Genomic DNA, 19,459 nt, shown 5'->3' on the forward strand with positions numbered 1-19,459 from the left:
AAGGGTAACAAGAAAAATTGCACCACACAATTTCTTCTGCAATTTCTCCTGAGTACGCAGATACCCCATATGTGGGAGAAACTACTGTTTGGGCGTACGACACAGCTCAGAAAGGAAGGAATGACATTTCTTTGATGGAGTGGTCTGCGGGTGTCATGTCGTGTTTGGAGAGCCCCTGATGTGCCTGAACAGAGGAAAACCTCCACAAGTGAACCCATTTTGGAAACTATACCCCTTAAGGAATTTAGTTACCATATTATGTGGACTATATAATGCATTTTTTAACAAGAAAAAAACTCTTGTTTAAAAGTGTGTGCGTCTTATAGTTCGGAGGCGGCTTCCTGTGATGGAGTAGAAAGCGGATACCGCATCCTCCCCAATCACAGAAAGAGGTGTTGTCTATTCTTCTGCTCTGCACTGATCTATGTGACCTGTGAAGAGCAGGAGAGGAAGCTTACCAACAGAACAGAGGCTGCAGGAGCCAAGCAGCTGAAGGACCTTCTGCAACAGTAATTCCAAGACCTTTCAGGTCTGCGAGTGTCATGTCGCTTTTGGAGAACACCTGATTTGCCTAAACAAGTGACCTCTTTTTGGAAACCTGACCCCTCAGGGAACTTATCTAAATGTGTGGTGAGCACCTTGAAACCACAGGTGCTTCACAGAATTTTACAACGTTGATCTGTGAAAATGAAAAAAAGATATTTTTCCCACAAAAATGTTGTTTTAGCCCTAATTTTTTTCATTTTCACAAGGATAGCAGGATAAAATGGACCCCAAAATTTGTTGCGTAATTTCTCCTGAGTATGCTGATACCCCATATGTGGACGAAAACTACTTTTGAGGCACAGTGCAAAGCTCAGAAGGGAAAAAGTGCCATATTGGAGTTCAGATTTTGCTAGACTGGCTTGAGGGTGCCATATCACATTGGCAGAGCCCTTGAGGAGCCAGAACAATAGAACCTCCCCCATAAGAAACCCTATTTTACAAACTAAACCTCTCAATGAATTCATCTAGGGAAGCAGTGATCATATTGACACCACGGGGGGGGGTTACAGAATTTTATACTATTGGACAGTGAAGAAAAAATAATAACATTTTTCCCACTAAAATTTTTTTTAGCCCTAGATTTTGCATTTTCACACTGGGAAATGGATAAAAAATGGCACCAAAATTTATCCCACAATTTCTGTTCAATGTAGAAATACCCCATATGTGACTGTACAGTACTGCTTAGCCACACAGCGAGACTCGGGAAGGACGGAGCAGGACTCCATATACAAAGCCCATAAGTGCTAGAAGAGCAGAATCCCCCCTCAAGTGACCCCATTTTGTAAAATATACCCCTTTGGGAATTTATCTACAGGTGTAGTGTAGATTTTCACTCCATGTTTTTTTTTTCCAGAAACAAGCAGCAGTGGATGTTGCTGAGTGAAAATTGCAAACTACCTTTGTAGTGACCAGTACTTTGTAGTGGCCAGTACGTTGTAGTGCCTGTATATTGTGCCTAGCTCATGCTTCTGGAGACATGCACCCGTTAATTAGGCCGACTCTCATCGCTACACAAATGCCAAACATATGGACACTAACTGCGGTTTGGGCACACTGTGGTGCTCAGAAGGAAGGGGAGCATTTGCATTTGGGAGAGCAGAATTTGCTGAATTTCTTTTGGGGAGCAAGGAGCCATTTTCACTTTTCCAGAGCCTCTGTGCTACCAGTAACGTGGTTAGTCCCTCATTATATGGGAACTATTGGCAGTGAGACAACGTCGAACTAGCAGGAGACGCCCTCTAGTGGACGTGTTCATTATCAATGAATATAGGTGATACCATGGAAAAGAGAATATAGTTTCTCTTACTGGTGACAAATTAATAAATTAGAACTAGTGATGAGCGAGTATGTTCTGTTAACCCTTTCAGCGAGCATGCTTGGGCGATGGCCACTTGTTTTTCTTTACTTAGCTGCTTTTTTCTTGCCATGATACAAATTCTAACAGTCTATTCAGTAGGACTATCAGCTGTGTATCCATCTGACTTCTGCACAACACAACTGATGGTCCCAACCCCATTTATAAGGCAAGAAATGCCACTTATTAAACCTGAAAGGGCACACCTGTGAAGTGAAAACCATTTCCGGTGACTACCTCTTGAAGCTCATCAAGAGAATGCCAAGAGTGTGCAAAGCAGTCATCAAAGCAAAAGGTGGCTACTTTGAAGAACCTAGAATATAAGACATATTTTCAGTTGTTTCACACTTTTTTGTTAAGTATATAATTCCACATGTGTTAATTCATAGTTTTGATGCCTTCAGTGTGAATGTACAATTTTCATAGTCATGAAAATACAGAAAAATCTTTAAATGAGAAGGTGTGTCCAAACTTTTGGTCTGTACTGTATGTGTTTTGAGATACAGTATTTGCATGTCATTTTAGAGAGATTAATTTTCTCTCATTATCATGGTATTTATTTTGTATTCTTTATGTTGCAGAACGGCTTCTCCTTATTTTAATCACTGATCATCATCCTCCACGGCCCACAGGCTGATCCACTTACACCTGTTCTCCTCCTGTGATATTTCCAGGCTTATTATTCTTTTGTCCTATAGTCCTGCACGGCGTCCATCCCTCATCCCACAGTGGAACGCAAACTCCCCTGTTCTGTAACGCACTCTACCCACTCAGTACACAGTCTTCTTGCTTGTGGAACGCAGGACGCAGCCTCTGACATGCACGTCCTGCACCGTGGAACGCACGTTCGCCCTCAGTTTCTCCAGTCACGCCTCCTATGCCTTCAGGCAATTGATAGCGGCACTCGACACGGCGTCACTTCCGGTGATGTCACTGCTATCCAGACACCGCCTCCTATCGCTTCAGTCCACTTCCAGGAACGTTACACCAGCGGTTCACTCTGATTGGTCTCCTGGGACATTAGGTCCCGCCCTCTGACCACATATACTAGGCTTTCTCCTCCCTTGACATGGCGACCTTTGGAACCAGCGGCGGATGCCACGTTTCACGCCTGTCATACTTCCTGCTCTCACTACTGGGTAGGTTTCTACATATATCTGCAGGTACCGATTGGATAATTCCCTATGAGGCTGATGTTCTTATAGCTGTTTGTCTCCCTAGATCCTGTCTTTCCACTGAGACACTGTGTCCTTCCTGCTTTCACCTTTAACTATATTCCTAGCAGTCTAGTAGGTCACACTTATTATTATTATGTGCTCTCTATTGTAATGTTATTGATTTTCAGATGATTATATGAATTTCAGAAATACCTTATGACAGTTTGTTTCTACTACCATATTTTTCGGACTTTAAGACGCACTTTTTTCCTCTAAAAATTTTGGAGGAGGGGGGGTGCGTCTTATAGTCCGATATACATAAAATACTGTGGCTGTGGGTGGTGGGGGATGTGGGGGAAGTGACAGTGGCGGAGTAGCGGTGCGCAGGAGGCAACTGCCGCCTTCTGCAGCCTACACTGTGTCCACTACTAAAGAAAATTAATATTTACGGCTCCCCACGCCCATGGACGTGGGGAGCAGTGAATATTAAATTTTCCTTAATAACCGGCACACTGTGCCTGCAGCTCCTGGTAAGTATGGCACCCTGTATGTATGGCCTCTCTCATCCCGGTATGCATGGCCCCCTTCATCCTTGTATGTATGGCCCCCTCATCCAGGTATGCTTGGCACCCCCTGATCCCCCTCACGCGGCACAAAAAAAATATAAACTTTCATACTCACCTCCTCTCTCCTCCAGTGCTGTGTCACGCTATGTGCCTGAATAGTCACTGCTCCCCACGCCGGGACTGTGTGCGTGGGGAGCAGTGACCATTCATTCTCCCTAATAGCGCGCACACTGTAGCCGCAGCGCGGCTCCTGCTGCGCTCAGAGTGACCGCTATTAAAGGCAATGAATATTCACCACCACTTAACAGGGCATCATGGCCACATTTTTTGTTTACATTTTTTTTTTATTTTCCTCTTCTAAAACCTAAGTGCGTCTTATGGTCCGGTGAGTCTTATAGTCTGAAAAATACGGTACTTTTTATGCTTTTGTCTGATATATGTAGTTTTTAATTTTTTTGTCTTTATGCTGCAGTACACACTGATGAAGGTTTTAAGGACCAAAACAATAGTATCTGTGTTGGACTGCAATTAAATACATTAAAATTATGCCTGTTTGAGTGCCAAGATTCATTTGCTATTTGAATGGCTTTGACCCTACTTGTTCACCTATTCCAGCAGTGCTGCGGTTTTCTACACTATTATCTGAGATGAATCTGTAACTTCTCTGCATTTAGTGGTTTCTACTCACCTGGGTAGTCATATGTAGGAATATCCTCTTTACACCGCTCATCACCCCTCACATATGTCTCTGTAGTATTAATATGGGTCAGATCTTCACCCTGAAACAAATATTGTAAAAGTCACAGACAGATGGAGAAGTCACATCTATGATCAGCTCTAATCCTGCCATCTCCACTGTTCTCATTACACAAGTATAAGACATATAATACTGGTGGATAAAACAAGACTGAGCACAAGACCTTCACAGCTGTCTACACATCATAGGGGAGATCTCATGACACCTTTTCTCCATCTACCTGATGATCCTGAGGAACATTGGGATCTTCTTGTTTACAGTCCTGTGGAAGAAGAGGACGGGGACATCTCTCTGGTGTTGTCCTCTTACTGGATAGATCTAGAGGAAACACATAGAGGGACTGAATTCATTGTTTAAATACAGATAATTATAGGTCGTGTGTATTTAGTCCTGTCTATTACCTGGTGATGTGAGGGGCTGAGGAACCTCCATCATGACGTCCTTGTACAGATCTTTGTGTCCTTCTAAATACTCCCACTCCTCCATGGAGAAATAGACAGCGACATCCTGACATCTTATAGGAACCTGACACAGAAAATGATACCGTCATCCCCCCGATCCCTTCATAGTGTTACTGTATAATGTCCCAGCATTCCTCATTCCCAGCAGTGTCACCTCTCCAGTCAGCAGCTCAATCATCTTGTAGGTGAGTTCTAGGATCTTCTGGTCATTGATGTCCTCATGTATCAGGGGGTGAGGTGGAGGCCCTGTGATTGGGCTCAGGGGTCTCCTCCATTCCTCAGACACAGGGTCCTGACAGCGCTCACTAGAGGTCTTCTTCACTACTGTGTAACCCTAGTTATGGAGAGACACATTAATAAATCTCACTACAGACATTTCCAGAGTCCTCACCTCTCCAGTTCTGTCCATCTGTTATTCCCATAGATAAGAATGATGTAATGTGACGTCATCAGAATCTCTCACCTCTCCAGTAAGCCGGAAGAGGATCTCTAGGGTGAGGTGTAATATCCTCTCCACCATCTTGTCCCTGTCCATATCCATGCTTAATGAATGAATCAGAAAAATGTTCTTATTTAGGGGATCCGATATTGTAGAGACCTGAATGAGAAGAACATGAGCCGATGTAAATTCATAAAAATCCTGAGTAATAATACAATCACTGGAGATAATAAGGGAAACATATGAGATTTACTATTTTCTACTATTTAGTTTTCTTCTTTACATCTAGTAATAAAACCTATACTGTATATTTTAGGCCACAGACAACAAGCAGTTTCTTCCTTGGAGTCTGTAGCTGAACACGTTTCTCATAGACTCATCTTCCTTATTGCTAATTCTCGTCTCATTTACCGACACTGGAATCGGCATTAACAATACTGCAGGAGATATTCATTACACGTGACATGAGAAATAACTACTTCATGATGAGGATGACATTTTGATCTTCAACTACGGCTCTAGAAACATATTTGGCCAGAGTCCTGTCACCCACTAGATCACTACCGGCCGTCTATATGAATGTTTCCCGTCTTCCCCGGACTGTCATCTTCTAACACGTTAGATCTCATGTCTTATTCACACACAGAAGTTTGAGACATTATAAAAGCTTGTTTGTAAGAACACCAACACAAGAGGTATTTGATGCCAAATTCTCCATATACAATGTATTTTTTTTCTCTGGATAGGATAGGAATTTTTTAGCATTTTCATGTAGGTTTCCATATATTATATGAAAAACACCCCCAAAAAATAAAATTGGGGATGGAGGTACTGTGGGAACATTATACAGTGTGTGGGTGGATGGCGGTACTAGGGGAACAGAATACTGTGTGTGGGGGCCAAGAAAGGGGCACTGTACTATGGGAGCAATACATGATTCATTCACAAAAACACCCTAAACATAACATTTTTAAAACCACCCCACAATTTGTGAATATTCAGGGTAAATCGCTTTCTAACCATTTTATTAGAGCTGATACTATTAAGCTAAAGTGTCTAAACAGACTTTCTTTCAAATCCATAAAGGGGCACTTTTCCGCGTTTGTCATTCAAGAACTGTTGGAGGATTATTAAAGATGATAGTTTTCCCACCAATTAGATGGGACACCTGTGGATATTGGTGGATTTTACCTGCTACATTTCTGGTGTGATTTACTCGGTAAAGTGCCCTTGTGTTAAAGGGGTTGTCCACTACTTTATATGATCCCCCAATGTATTCCCCCGGGGCCCATAAGTGTTTCTCAATACTTTGTGGTGCCTTTTCTGCCTGTGAGTGGCGCTATCACTGGCCGCTCACAGGCATCACGTGACCCCTGGCTGCAGCCAGCTCTGACATCCGCTCATGTCACGTCAAGTTCCGGCTGCAGAAGGTGGTACTCACTTCTACGTTTCACGGTGGACGCTGGGCTGTGGCGTGGGTTACCCAGCACGTCACACCCGGCATCCACCGCACGCTCTTCCTCTCCTCATTCACTGGGAAAGCGAGCGGGGGATGCTGGGTGTGATGCACGGGGTAACCCCTCCCACAGCCCAGCATCCACCGCGAGGAGCGCGTCACTGATGTTAGTCTCACTTGACGTGACATCAGTGACGGGTCACGTGATGCCTCTGAGTGGCCAGCGGTAGTGCCGCAAGGAGGCAGAAAAGGCACCGCAAGGTATTTACAGAAACATTTCTGGGCTCCGGGGGGCGGGTACGTTGGGGGGTTCATATAAAGTAGTGAACAAATTCTTTAAAGTGGACATTGGACAAACGTCACGATCAATTACAATCAGACTGAAGAAACAACACTCCTCTGTTCGGCTCTATGAGTCTAGGATGAAATCCACTGCGGCCGCTGCAAGAAAAGAATGAAGAAGAGCAGAAGTTTGGGGAGACCACCGTGGCCAGACATTTCCCGGAGATGGTGATAAAAGTTTTGATCTCCGATGGTCGGTGTTAGAACAGACGACAGCAGCGGATTCACAATCACAACGCAGTAAACTTCTACAGAGACGTGTTCTGGATTTACTCCCTGGAATCACTTTCTCCCAAAGAGTTAAATGACGTCTGTAACTTTAATGTCTTTCTATGAAGCTTCTTCTCTGAACTTTATTCCTCTGTTGTCTGTCGGGGAGTTGTTTTCAAAAAAAATATTTTTGGGTGTTTTCTTTCTTTTAGTTTACTGGGTTAGTAATGGGGGTGCCTGATAGACTTCTCTGGGCTTCTGTCCTTCATCCTGCAGTCGTCTGAATGGATCTAATGTGGACGGGAACCAGCTAAGCCGCATTCTGTCCACAGCTGTTACCTCACTGTTCACACCACACAGAGACCCCAAAAGAGTCTCCGTGCTGAAGGGGTTAATGCCCCCTGCGCCCAGTAATGGGGTCTCCACATACCTCCACCTGCAGAGCCGCCACCACATATATAGCTGCTCTGTGCGCACAGGAGCTGTGATGAGGTCACAGGAGGGGAGGAGTCAGGGGTCACATGATCAGGGGCCTCAGTGGATGCAGGACTCTGCTGTGCTGGTTGTCATGGTGCTGGATGAGCTGAAGTTTATGTGTGGGGTCAGGAGGGGTTTACAGTGTGGATGTAGCAGAGCCGCGTGTGTACGAGGTGTACGGAGCCGTGTGTGTACGAGGTGTACGGAGCAGAGCCGGGTGTGTACGAGGTGTACGGAGCGGAGCCGTGTGTGTACGGAGCAGAGCCGTGTGTGTACGAGGTGTACGGAGCAGAGCCACATGTGTACAGATCGTGTGCGTATGGAGCCGTGTGTGTACAGAGCGGTGTATATATGGAGTTGTGTGTGTACGCTGTATACAGCTGTATACTCCCAGGTTCGGGCGGAGACACCACGGCTCTTTATTAGACGGGAGAAGAACTGACACTGGACATTCAATAAAACTGCGCTTGTGTGGCACCCTGCTATTCACAGGTACCACAGGACCCAAAAGGGGCATGGATGGACCTCTCCACAAGAGGCCCTCATTACACACAGACACCTCCACCCTTCCACCTCATACCACCAGAGGGAGCCTGTTAGGGATATATACTGGAGGGTGGAGTTAGTTAGTTAGTGAGCAGAGATTGTGCTCAGTGAAGAAGCAGCTTCTGTCAGCTGCTGTGCTGAGGGCAAGTGAAGGCCCAAAGCACGTGCTGAAGCCTGGGGCCTCGAGTGTGGCCGGAGGCAAGGAGAGAGAAGTGATAAGGGGGCAGAGGAGCATCTGAGGCTCACCCCAGAATACAAGCCAGACACTGGGTCCGTGCCTACAGGGTCCTCTACGCCCAGTAGGAACAACCGGTATGCCAGGAGGCTTCCAGACCCCTGGTCAACCTGAAGCTACAAAAATCTAAAGAACTAGGAACCACGAAGGCCCCAGCGTCCAGGGATAGTGGAGGAAAGTTCTTACCACCAAGCAGACAGGTGAAAGAGTGAACAGTACAGAAGCTAGGCCCAGTTCCAGGCGGGTCAGAAGCTTCAGAGAGAGGAAGAAACGGATCAGGAGGCCTTATACCCACTCACTGGGGAGAGTCCAGAAGTGAACCCTTCCTACCAAGTACCCTGGACCATACCTGCTGTCTACACCAGTAAAGGTACTGAAGCAAACCCCTGTGTGCGTGTCGATCATTCTCCCCTGACCTGACTGGGCCACCTCTCACCTGCATCCCTTCCATTAACCCTGTCCCGGGGGACCCGCTACGCCTGTGGGGAGCAGAAGCAACTCAGCTGCCATCCCATCACCCCCGGCGGTCTGAAGCAGTGCTGGTATCCGTTACCAGGAACCACAGGTGGCGTCCCGAACTCTAAATTCCAAAAACCACCAATTCCCCTATAAATAACTTCCCCCTTTTAAAGAGTGACCCCAGGGTAGCCCGGGAGCCGACTGCTGTGACATCCCACAGAAGGTAAAGGCCTGGGTACCGAGTTTCCCCCATATCTTCCCCTGGGCGAGACACTTGGACGTCTCTTGTTTCTCGCACAGATATTGATAACATATGATGGAGTCAGACGAACCCTCCTACAAAACCTGATAACAAAGTCATTACTACAGGACTGGATGAGAAAGGGATTTATTGTACAAGAGACGCTGGGGCCACAAATGAGAGAATCCGGGCCCCGTGGCTGGATACTCCGGACCCCCGGCGTGTTAGGACCAGACGGGGTCTTTGTCCCTGAAGCTTCTCTGCTCGGTATAATGAGACTCTGATCTTGTTCTTATAAAGAGGGTTGGAGTAAAATAGAAGCTGCCTGAATATGAGGACCTTGTATGATCTCTATGTCCTTGTGTACAGAGCTATGGAGATAGCGCTATTCTCTGTATAATAGATTTGATGTCGCTGGAGCCCTAATATTTCTGTACAGGGGTCTCTGTAGTACAGTGTCCATTTTAGGACATGATCAGATATCAAAATCAAACCTCAGAATGATGTCAGTTTGAGGCTAAATACCCTGTCTGACAAGTGATTCTGACAAGTGATTTTGACAAGTGACTTTTACAACTGTAATAATAATGAAACTCATTGGGACTTATGCACAGACTGCAAGCAAGCCAAATTCAAATGATGTTTGATTTTGATGTGTGAGTCTGATGTGTGATTTTCTTCAAATCAGAATCACAATGACTTTTTGTCACCGTGAGTATTTTCATGGTGAATCTCATAAGACAAGTAAAGCTGCCAGTTACTATCACTTGACTGGATAGCTCAATGGTAAGGCATCAGCCTTTGAAACTGCAGTATTATGGTTCAAATCCCATTAGGAATATTATTATTTTTAAATTATGCCTGTTTAGAACACAAACTACATGGGTGTTTTACTTTTAATATCTGACATTTTGATTGTCATCCTGACGTGTTAAGAGTTTCAGACACACTCTCTATTTGCATGGTAAATTACATAGCCAAACTAAATTGGGAGGCACTAATTTACTATATATCTACAGTACAGACCAAAAGTTTGGACACACCTTCTCATTTAAAGATTTTTCGTTATTTTCATGACTATGAAAATTGCACATTCACACTGAAGGCATCAAAACTATGAATCAACACATGTGGAATTATATACTTAACAAAAAAGTGTGAAACAACTGAAAATATGTCTTATATTCTAGGTTCTTCAAAGTAGCCACCTTTTGCTTTGATGACTGCTTTGCACACTCTTGGCATTCTCTTGATGAGCTTCAAGAGGTAGTCACCGGAAATGGTCTTCCAACAGTCTTGAAGGAGTTCCCAGAGATGCTTAGCACTTATTGGCTCTTTTGCCTTCACTCTGCGGTCCAGCCCACCCCAAACCATCTCGATTGGGTTCAGGTCTGGTGACTGTGGAGGCCAGGTCATCTGGCGTAGCACCCCATCACTCTCTTTCTTTGTCAAATAGCCCTTACACAGCCTGGAGGTGTGTTTGGGGTCATTGTCCTGTTGAAAAATAAATGATGGTCCAACTAAACGCAAACCGGATGGAATGGCATGCAAGATGCTGTGGTAGCCATGCTGGTTCAGTATGCCTTCAATTATGAATAAATCCCCAATAGTGTCACCATCAAAGCACCCCTACACCATCATACCTCCTCCTCCATGCTTCACAATGGGAACCAGGCATGTAGAGTCCATCCGTTCACCTTTTCTGCATCGCGGTGGTTGGAACCAAAGATCTCAAATTTTGACTCATCAGACCAAAGCACAGATTTCCACTGGTCTAATGTCCATTCCTTGTGTTCTTTAACCCAAACAAGTCTCTTCTGCTTGTTGCCTGTCCTTAGCAGTGGTTTCCTAGCAGCTATTTTACCATGAAGGCCTGCTTCACAAAGTCTCCTCTTAACAGTTGTTGAAGAGATATGTCTGCTGCTAGAACTCTGTGTGGCATTGACCTGGTCTCTAATCTGAGCTGCTGTTTACCTGCGATTTCTGAGGCTGGTGACTCGGATAAACTTATCCTCAGAAGCAGAGGTGACTCTTGGTCTTCCTTTCCTGGTGCGGTCCTCATGTGAGCCAGTTTCTTTGTAGCACTTGATGGTTTTTGCAACTGCACTTGGGAACACTTTCTAAGTTTTCCCAATTTTTCGGACTGACTGACCTTCATTTCTTAAAGTAATGATGGCCACTCGTTTTTCTTTACTTAGAATTTGTATTATGGCAAGAAAAAATCAGCTAACAGTCTATTCAGTAGGACTATCAGCTGTGTATCCACCAGACTTCTGCACAACACAACTGATGGTCCCAACCCCATTTATAAGGCAAGAAATCACACTTATGTAACGGGTCTGGGAGGCGGAACCTCTGGGCTACAATACAAGGGGGCGGTCCTTGTAAGGGAGCGGGTGGCGACCAGGCAGGTAGTCACAGGAGGTGACCAGGACAGTCTCTGGATGTACGGGCAGGAGGCCACGGCAAGTGATCGGGGCAGTCTCTGGATAAAGGGTAGGTACGACCTGTGATGGCTGAACCTCCAGGTAGGCTAGCAAGGCAGATGAAGAATGTGTGCTCCCAGGTGAGCAAGCGAGAGTCTCTGGAATAGCAGGTGGTCACAGCACGTGACGGCGGAGCCTCCAGGTAGGCAAGCAGGCAGGTAACGGAGAAGCGCTCCCAGGTGAGCGGGCAAGAGTCTCAGGAGTAGCTGGTGGTCACAGCACGTGACAGCGGAGCCTCCGGGCTGGCAAGCAGGCAGGTAACAGAGAAGCGCTCCCAGGTGAGCGGGCAAGAGTCTCAGGAATAGCTGGTGGTCACAGCACGTGACAGCGGAGCCTCCGGGCAGGCAAGCAGGCAGGTAGCGGAGAAGCGCTCCCAGGTGAGCGGGCAAGAGTCTGGAGTAGCTGGTGGTCACAGCACGTGACAGCGGAGCCTCCGGGCTGGCAAGCAGGCAGGTAACGGAGAAGCGCTCCCAGGTGAGCGGGCAAGCTGGTCCATAGACAGACTGACCGGAGTTGTAAGGCAGACCGTCGGACCTCAGGCAAGCAGGCAGGTAGCTGAGGTGCGATCCCAGGTGAGCGGGCAGGCTGGTCCTTAGACAGACTGACAGGAGTAGTAAGGCAGACCGTCGGACCTCAGACTAGCAGACAGGTAGCAAGTAATCAGGCAGGAATCTGACAGGTAACTGGCAGGTAACTGGCAACGGGACCTGAGGGCTGAAGCACAGGTGAGACACAGGTGCAAACAACATTGCTCGGGCACCTCCATTTTGGAGGAGGTGCCTTATATATGATGAAGTCCTCCGGCCATTGGCCGGGGACTCCTTAGGACGGCGCGCGCGGCCCCTTTAAGAGGAGGGGAGCGCGCGCGCGCGCGCCCTAAGCACAGGGGCCGGGAAGGAGCGCGCGCTGAGAGCAGAGCGGGAGGAGGACGCCGGGAAGGAGCGCGCGCTGACAGCAGAGCGGGAGAGGGACGCCGGGCACGGGGCAGAGCGGTGAGGGGAGCAGCGTCCCTGCCTAGCAGAGGGCAGGGACGCCGGCACTACAATACCCCCCCCTTTAGGCCCCCCCTTTTTTAGGCCAGACAGAAATTTAGCTAGGATGAGAGGGGCATGGATGTTCTCCCGGGGCTCCCACGTTCTCTCCTCAGGACCAAACCCCTTCCAATCTACCAGAAAAAAGGTCTTTCCTCTTACCCTTTTGGTGGCAAGAATGTTCTCTACCTCAAACTCGTCCTCAGCAGAAACCGGAGCAGGAGGCGTACCTGTAGACTTGGAAAAAGAGTTAAGTACCACAGGTTTGAGGAGAGATACATGGAAGGAGTTAGGGATCCGTAAGTTGGCCGGGAGTTTCAATTTATAGGCCACCGGGTTGATCTGACTGGTGACCTCCAGAGGTCCGATGAACCGAGGCCCTAACTTGTAAGAGGGTATCTTGAGTCGAACATATTTAGATGAGAGCCAGACCTTATCTCCTGGACGAAATTGAGGAGGATCCAGGCGTTTTTTGTCAGCGTGTCTTTTCATCCGCTCGGACGACTGAAGGAGTGCGGATCGGGTACTCTCCCAAATGGAGGAAAATTTGCTAACGAGAGATTCCGCAGCCGGGTTGTCCACCGAGGTGGAGACAGGAAAAGGAATCCGAGGATGCTGACCAAAGACTACAAAAAACGGGGATTTGGAGGAGGATTCGCTCTCGTGATTATTGTAAGAGAACTCGGCCCATGGTAGGAGATCCACCCAGTCAGAATGGTGGGCATTAACGAAGTGCCGGAGGTAACTGGTCAGGTTCTGATTGATCCGCTCCACTTGACCATTGGACTGTGGGTGGTAAGCGGAAGAGAAGTCCAGGGTGACGTCTAGTAGTTTACAAGTGGCTCTCCAGAAGCGTGAGGTGAACTGTACCCCACGATCCGACACGATGTGGAGGGGCAGGCCATGAAGACGGAAGATGTGACGAATAAAGTCTCTAGCTAGCTCGGGTGCAGACGGGAGGCCTGACAGGGGAACGAAATGAGCCATCTTGGAGAAGCGGTCAGCGACCACCCAAATGACCGTACAACCGGCAGAGAGTGGGAGGTCAGTTATGAAGTCCATTGCAATATGCTGCCAGGGGGCAGCAGGTACTGGGAGCGGAAGGAGGCGACCGGCTGGCAGATGTCTCGGAACCTTGTTGCGGGCGCAGGACACACAGGCAGAAACAAAGTCTATTACATCCTTGTGCAGGGTAGGCCACCAGTAGTGCCGGGAAATAAGCTGGAGGGTCTTCTTCTGACCAGCGTGGCCAGCCAGTTTAGACGAGTGACCCCAGTGAAGGATCTTCTCCCGATCAGGTACTGATACGAACGTCTTTCCGGGAGGGAGATGATTTAGACTCACGGGAGCCACCTGCATTACTCTGGCGGGATCGATGATGTGTTTCGGATCTTCCTCGAGATCAGATACCAGAAAGGATCGAGACAAGGCGTCCGCCTTGACGTTTTTGTCAGCCGGGCGAAAATGAAGGACAAAATCAAAACGAGCAAAAAACAAGGACCACCGGGCTTGGCGCGGGTTAAGTCTCTGGGCATGCTGGAGGTAAGCCAAGTTCTTGTGGTCAGTGTAAATTATTACCGGGTGAAGAGCCCCCTCAAGCAGGTAACGCCACTCCTCCAATGCCAGTTTGATGGCCAATAACTCTCGATCTCCTATGGAATAATTGCGCTCTGAGGAGGAGAAGAGTTTAGAGAAGAAGCCGCAAGTTACCATCCTCCCGGAAGAAGATTTTTGAGTAAGTACCGCTCCAGCTCCAGAGGAGGAGGCGTCCACTTCCAGGAAGAACTGCTTGTTGCCGTCCGGGCGATGCAGCACCGGGGCGGAAGAGAAGGCCTGTTTTAAGGAAAGAAAGGCTTCTTCTGCTTCGGGCGGCCACTCTTTGGGATTAGTACCCTTACGGGTGAGCGCGGAAATTGGGGCAGTCCGGGAAGAGAAGTGTGGTATGAAGAGGCGGTAGTAGTTGGCGAAGCCCAGGAACCGCTGAATGGCCTTCAACCCCTCCGGTCGGGGCCATTTCTCGATGGCAGACAGTTTCTCTGGATCCATTCGTAGGCCGGTCTGAGAAATAATGTAGCCCAAAAACGGAAGCGAGGTCTGCTCAAAGAGGCACTTCTCGTATTTAGCGAAGAGGTGATTCTCCCTGAGCCTGAGCAGGACCTGACGAACGTCCCTCCGGTGAGTCTGGAGATCCGGAGAGAAGACCAAGATGTCGTCCAGGTACACCACTACGCAGGAGTAGAGAAGGTCCCGGAAGATGTCATTGACCAACTCTTGAAAGACGGCAGGAGCGTTACAGAGACCAAAGGGCATTACCAGGTATTCATAGTGGCCGTCCCGGGTGTTGAATGCCGTCTTCCATTCATCCCCTTGACGGATACGAACCAGGTTGTACGCCCCACGGAGGTCTAGTTTGGTGAAGATTCTAGCCCCCCTCAGACGATCAAATAATTCTGGAATGAGCGGAAGGGGGTACTTATTCTTCACCGTGATCTGGTTTAGGCCTCTATAGTCTATACAGGGACGGAGAGAGCCGTCCTTCTTTTTGACGAAAAAGAAGCCTGCTCCCGCCGGGGAGGTAGATTTCCGGATGAATCCCCTGGCCAGATTGTCCTCAATATATTCGGACATCGACCGGGTCTCAGCAGCGGATAAAGGATAAATACGCCCACGGGGAGGAGTAGTACCGGGTAACAGGTCGATGGGACAGTCGTATGGTCTATGAGGGGGTAATGTCTCTGCCTCCTTTTTATTAAAGACATCAGCATAAGACCAATAAGGAATTGGAAGTCCAGGTAGATTAGCTGGGGTAGGAGAGGGACGGACGGGATGGACGGGAACCAGGCAGGTCTTATGACAGTCTTGTCCCCAGCGAAGGACTTCTCCGGTTTGCCAGTCAAGCACGGGTGCGTGTTTCTGGAGCCAAGGCAGACCTAGCAAGAGGGCGTGAGAGAGTCCAGGCAGAACATGAAAGGAGATACTTTCAGAATGCAGCATTCCCACCTGCAGAGTAATGGATTCGGTGATGAGTTGGATGGGGCGTGGTAAGAGCCCCCCATCCACGGCAGCCACAGACAAGGGTACAGCCAGAGGTTTGGTGGGGATGCGGTATTTCTCTACCAGGGACTGTGAAATAAGATTCCCGGCTGCTCCAGAGTCCAGTTGGGCTAGTTCGAAATAACGGTTCTCCCCGTAGACGATTGAAACTGACAACAGCAGGGATGGAGAGGATTTATTCTTGTCTAGGTGGACCTCTCTGAGCGAACCTAGACACAGGCGTTTCCCGACCTCTCCGGGCAGGCACGGATCCGGTGCTCCTTACTGCCACAGTAGAAGCAGGTCCCCTCGGCACGGCGTAAGTCCTGACGGGTCTTGACCATCTTGGTCTGGTCGACCTGCATAGGCTCAGGAGGGTGTACCTGGTTAGAGACAGAAGGAGTGACGGGTTTCTGAAAAGCAGGAGCTAGACGTGGTAACCTCCTCTCACGGGTGACCTCTCTGGCACGCTCCTGGAACCGTAGGTCAATCCGGGTGGCAAGAGTTATTAAGTCATCGAGAGTGGTAGGAATGTCCCGACCGGCAAGTTCATCTTTAATACGGCCGGACAGACCCTCCCAGAAGACGGAAACCAGAGCGTCGTTATCCCAGGCCAGCTCCGAGGCAAGGGTACGGAACCGTATGGTATATTGGCCCACGGTGAGACTCTCCTGACGGAGGCGTAGCAACGATGATGCAGATGAGGTCTTCCGTCCGGGTTCGTCGAAGACTTTCCGGAAAGCCGTGAGAAAAGCAGGCAAGTTGGACACCAGGGGGTCTCCTCTCTCCCATAGAGGATTTAGCCAGGCGAGGGCCTCCCCGGTGAGATGGGACATGATGAAGGTAATTTTGGCCCGGTCGGAGTTAAACTGGTGGGACAAAAGTTCAAAGTGCAGGGTGCACTGATTTAAGAAGCCCCGAGCCTGGACGGAGTCGCCTCCGAAGCGAGGAGGTGCAGAAAGCCGGGGTTCGGGGTAGGATACCATGGTATTAGTGGGCAGCGGAGCTGCCGGATTGCAAGATATGGCACTGGCGGAGGTTGTTGGTGGATCAGACAGAGTGTTCGGGCGAGTATTGACATTCCGCAGGTGACCCAGGATGGACTCCTGTTGGGACCTCTGACGGGACAGTTCAAGACAGAGGTCCGAGAGCGAGGGAGCTTGGGTGCCACCGGGTTCCATGGCCCGAGCAAACTGTAACGGGTCTGGGAGGCGGAACCTCTGGGCTACAATACAAGGGGGCGGTCCTTGTAAGGGAGCGGGTGGCGACCAGGCAGGTAGTCACAGGAGGTGACCAGGACAGTCTCTGGATGTACGGGCAGGAGGCCACGGCAAGTGATCGGGGCAGTCTCTGGATAAAGGGTAGGTACGACCTGTGATGGCTGAACCTCCAGGTAGGCTAGCAAGGCAGATGAAGAATGTGTGCTCCCAGGTGAGCAAGCGAGAGTCTCTGGAATAGCAGGTGGTCACAGCACGTGACGGCGGAGCCTCCAGGTAGGCAAGCAGGCAGGTAACGGAGAAGCGCTCCCAGGTGAGCGGGCAAGAGTCTCAGGAGTAGCTGGTGGTCACAGCACGTGACAGCGGAGCCTCCGGGCTGGCAAGCAGGCAGGTAACGGAGAAGCGCTTCCAGGTGAGCGGGCAAGAGTCTCAGGAATAGCTGGTGGTCACAGCACGTGACAGCGGAGCCTCCGGGCAGGCAAGCAGGCAGGTAGCGGAGAAGCGCTCCCAGGTGAGCGGGCAAGAGTCTGGAGTAGCTGGTGGTCACAGCACGTGACAGCGGAGCCTCCGGGCTGGCAAGCAGGCAGGTAACGGAGAAGCGCTCCCAGGTGAGCGGGCAAGCTGGTCCATAGACAGACTGACCGGAGTTGTAAGGCAGACCGTCGGACCTCAGGCAAGCAGGCAGGTAGCTGAGGTGCGCTCCCAGGTGAGCGGGCAGGCTGGTCCTTAGACAGACTGACAGGAGTAGTAAGGCAGACCGTCGGACCTCAGACTAGCAGACAGGTAGCAAGTAATCAGGCAGGAATCTGACAGGTAACTGGCAGGTAACTGGCAACGGGACCTGAGGGCTGAAGCACAGGTGAGACACAGGTGCAAACAACATTGCTCGGGCACCTCCATTTTGGAGGAGGTGCCTTATATATGATGAAGTCCTCCGGCCATTGGCCGGGGACTCCTTAGGACGGCGCGCGCGGCCCCTTTAAGAGGAGGGGAGCGCGCGCGCGCGCGCCCTAAGCACAGGGGCCGGGAAGGAGCGCGCGCTGAGAGCAGAGCGGGAGGAGGACGCCGGGAAGGAGCGCGCGCTGACAGCAGAGCGGGAGAGGGACGCCGGGCACGGGGCAGAGTGGTGAGGGGAGCAGCGTCCCTGCCTAGCAGAGGGCAGGGACGCCGGCACTACAACTTATTAAACCTGACAGGGCACACCTGTGAAGTGAAAACCATTTCCGGTGACTACCTCTTGAAGCTCATCAAGAGAATGCCAAGAGTGTGCAAAGCAGTCATCAAAGCAAAAGGTGGCTACTTTGAAAAACCTAGAGGTCCCGGTCTCAGCATGGTACAGGCCCCAGTCCAGGGCCCCGGGCTCAATCTGGTACAGGCCCCAACCCGAGGCCCCGGCCTCAGACCCAGCCAGAGGATTCAGCCCCTTATAGAGGCCTCAGCCCCAGCCAGAGGCCTCAGCCCCAGCCAGAGGCATCAGCCCTAGCCAGAGGCCTCAGCCCTAGCCAGAGGCCTCAGCCACAGGCCCCAGCACAGGAACCGACAAGGCTAAGGGCCTCAGCCAGGCACAGGCCCTGGCCCGGCACCGGCTCCACAGCATCTGACCTCTTCTGCTGCAGCCGTTGACTTCCTGAGGGACCCTGCCTCCTGTGACCCTCTCTCCACTGCCCCCCAGGTAAGATACAATACCTATTCAGACTATAAGATGGATCCCCATCTTATAAAAAATATTTTTTTCTATATTCCACCCTAAAATATGGGGTGCTTCTTATGTTCTGGTGCGTCTTATAGTCCGAAAAATACGGTAGATAGATTTAATTGTCTAAAATAATAATCAAAGCAAAGTCTAAATATTTACCATAACAATACGCGGAGTGTTACACACACTGGGATTATTCACAGCACATGATACACTACACATATCTAGATATAGGGCTCAGTGTAGTGTATCACATGATGGAATTGGATACACCAGTCCGGGGCGTATCGCACACGATGACGGAATTAGATACCCCGGTCCGGGGCATAGCGCACACGATGACGAGATTAAATACACCGGTCTGGGGAGTATCGCACATTTTGTTGGTGACCACCAGCGATACTGACAAGTACAGTGTCACTGAGGACGGCCGGCAGAGCTGATCCTGATAGATGGTGCTGCTCGCTGTATCATAAACTGGGGTTAGATATGTGGACTGCATCACATGCGCGATTAGATATGCTTAGAGTAACACATGCTGCTATTAGATACAGGACTAAGTGTAGTATATCACATTATGGGATTAGATATTGAACTCAGCAGAGTGTATCATACAGGATGGGATTAGATACACAGTTTGTAATGTATGGAGCAGGGCCACACCTTACACCACTGCTCCTATAGAAGTGGACGGAGCGGGGTCACACATTACACCACTGCTCCCATAGAAGTGGACGGAGAGGGGTC

The 19,459-nt window shown here is 49.4% G+C and overlaps 2 protein-coding genes across 2 annotated transcripts in view; one reads left to right on the forward strand and one right to left on the reverse strand.

Annotated features, from left to right (window-relative positions):
* LOC141182808 (uncharacterized) overlaps window positions 1-7,780 on the reverse strand; it is a 431,479-nt gene extending 423,699 nt beyond the window's left edge. Inside the window, exon 1 of the mRNA XM_073660931.1 lies at window positions 7,722-7,780. The gene's annotated coding sequence lies outside the window, so the exon portion shown is untranslated. The remainder of the gene's footprint in view (window positions 1-7,721) is intronic.
* LOC141182896 (uncharacterized) overlaps window positions 1-19,459 on the forward strand; it is a 90,283-nt gene that overhangs the window by 36,165 nt on the left and 34,659 nt on the right. The window lies entirely within an intron of this gene.

Source organism: Phyllobates terribilis, unplaced genomic scaffold (assembly GCF_046119375.1).
Source record: "Phyllobates terribilis strain yellow unplaced genomic scaffold, ASM4611937v1 Scaffold_36__1_contigs__length_13169755, whole genome shotgun sequence".
NCBI classification, from domain to species: Eukaryota; Metazoa; Chordata; class Amphibia; order Anura; family Dendrobatidae; genus Phyllobates; species Phyllobates terribilis.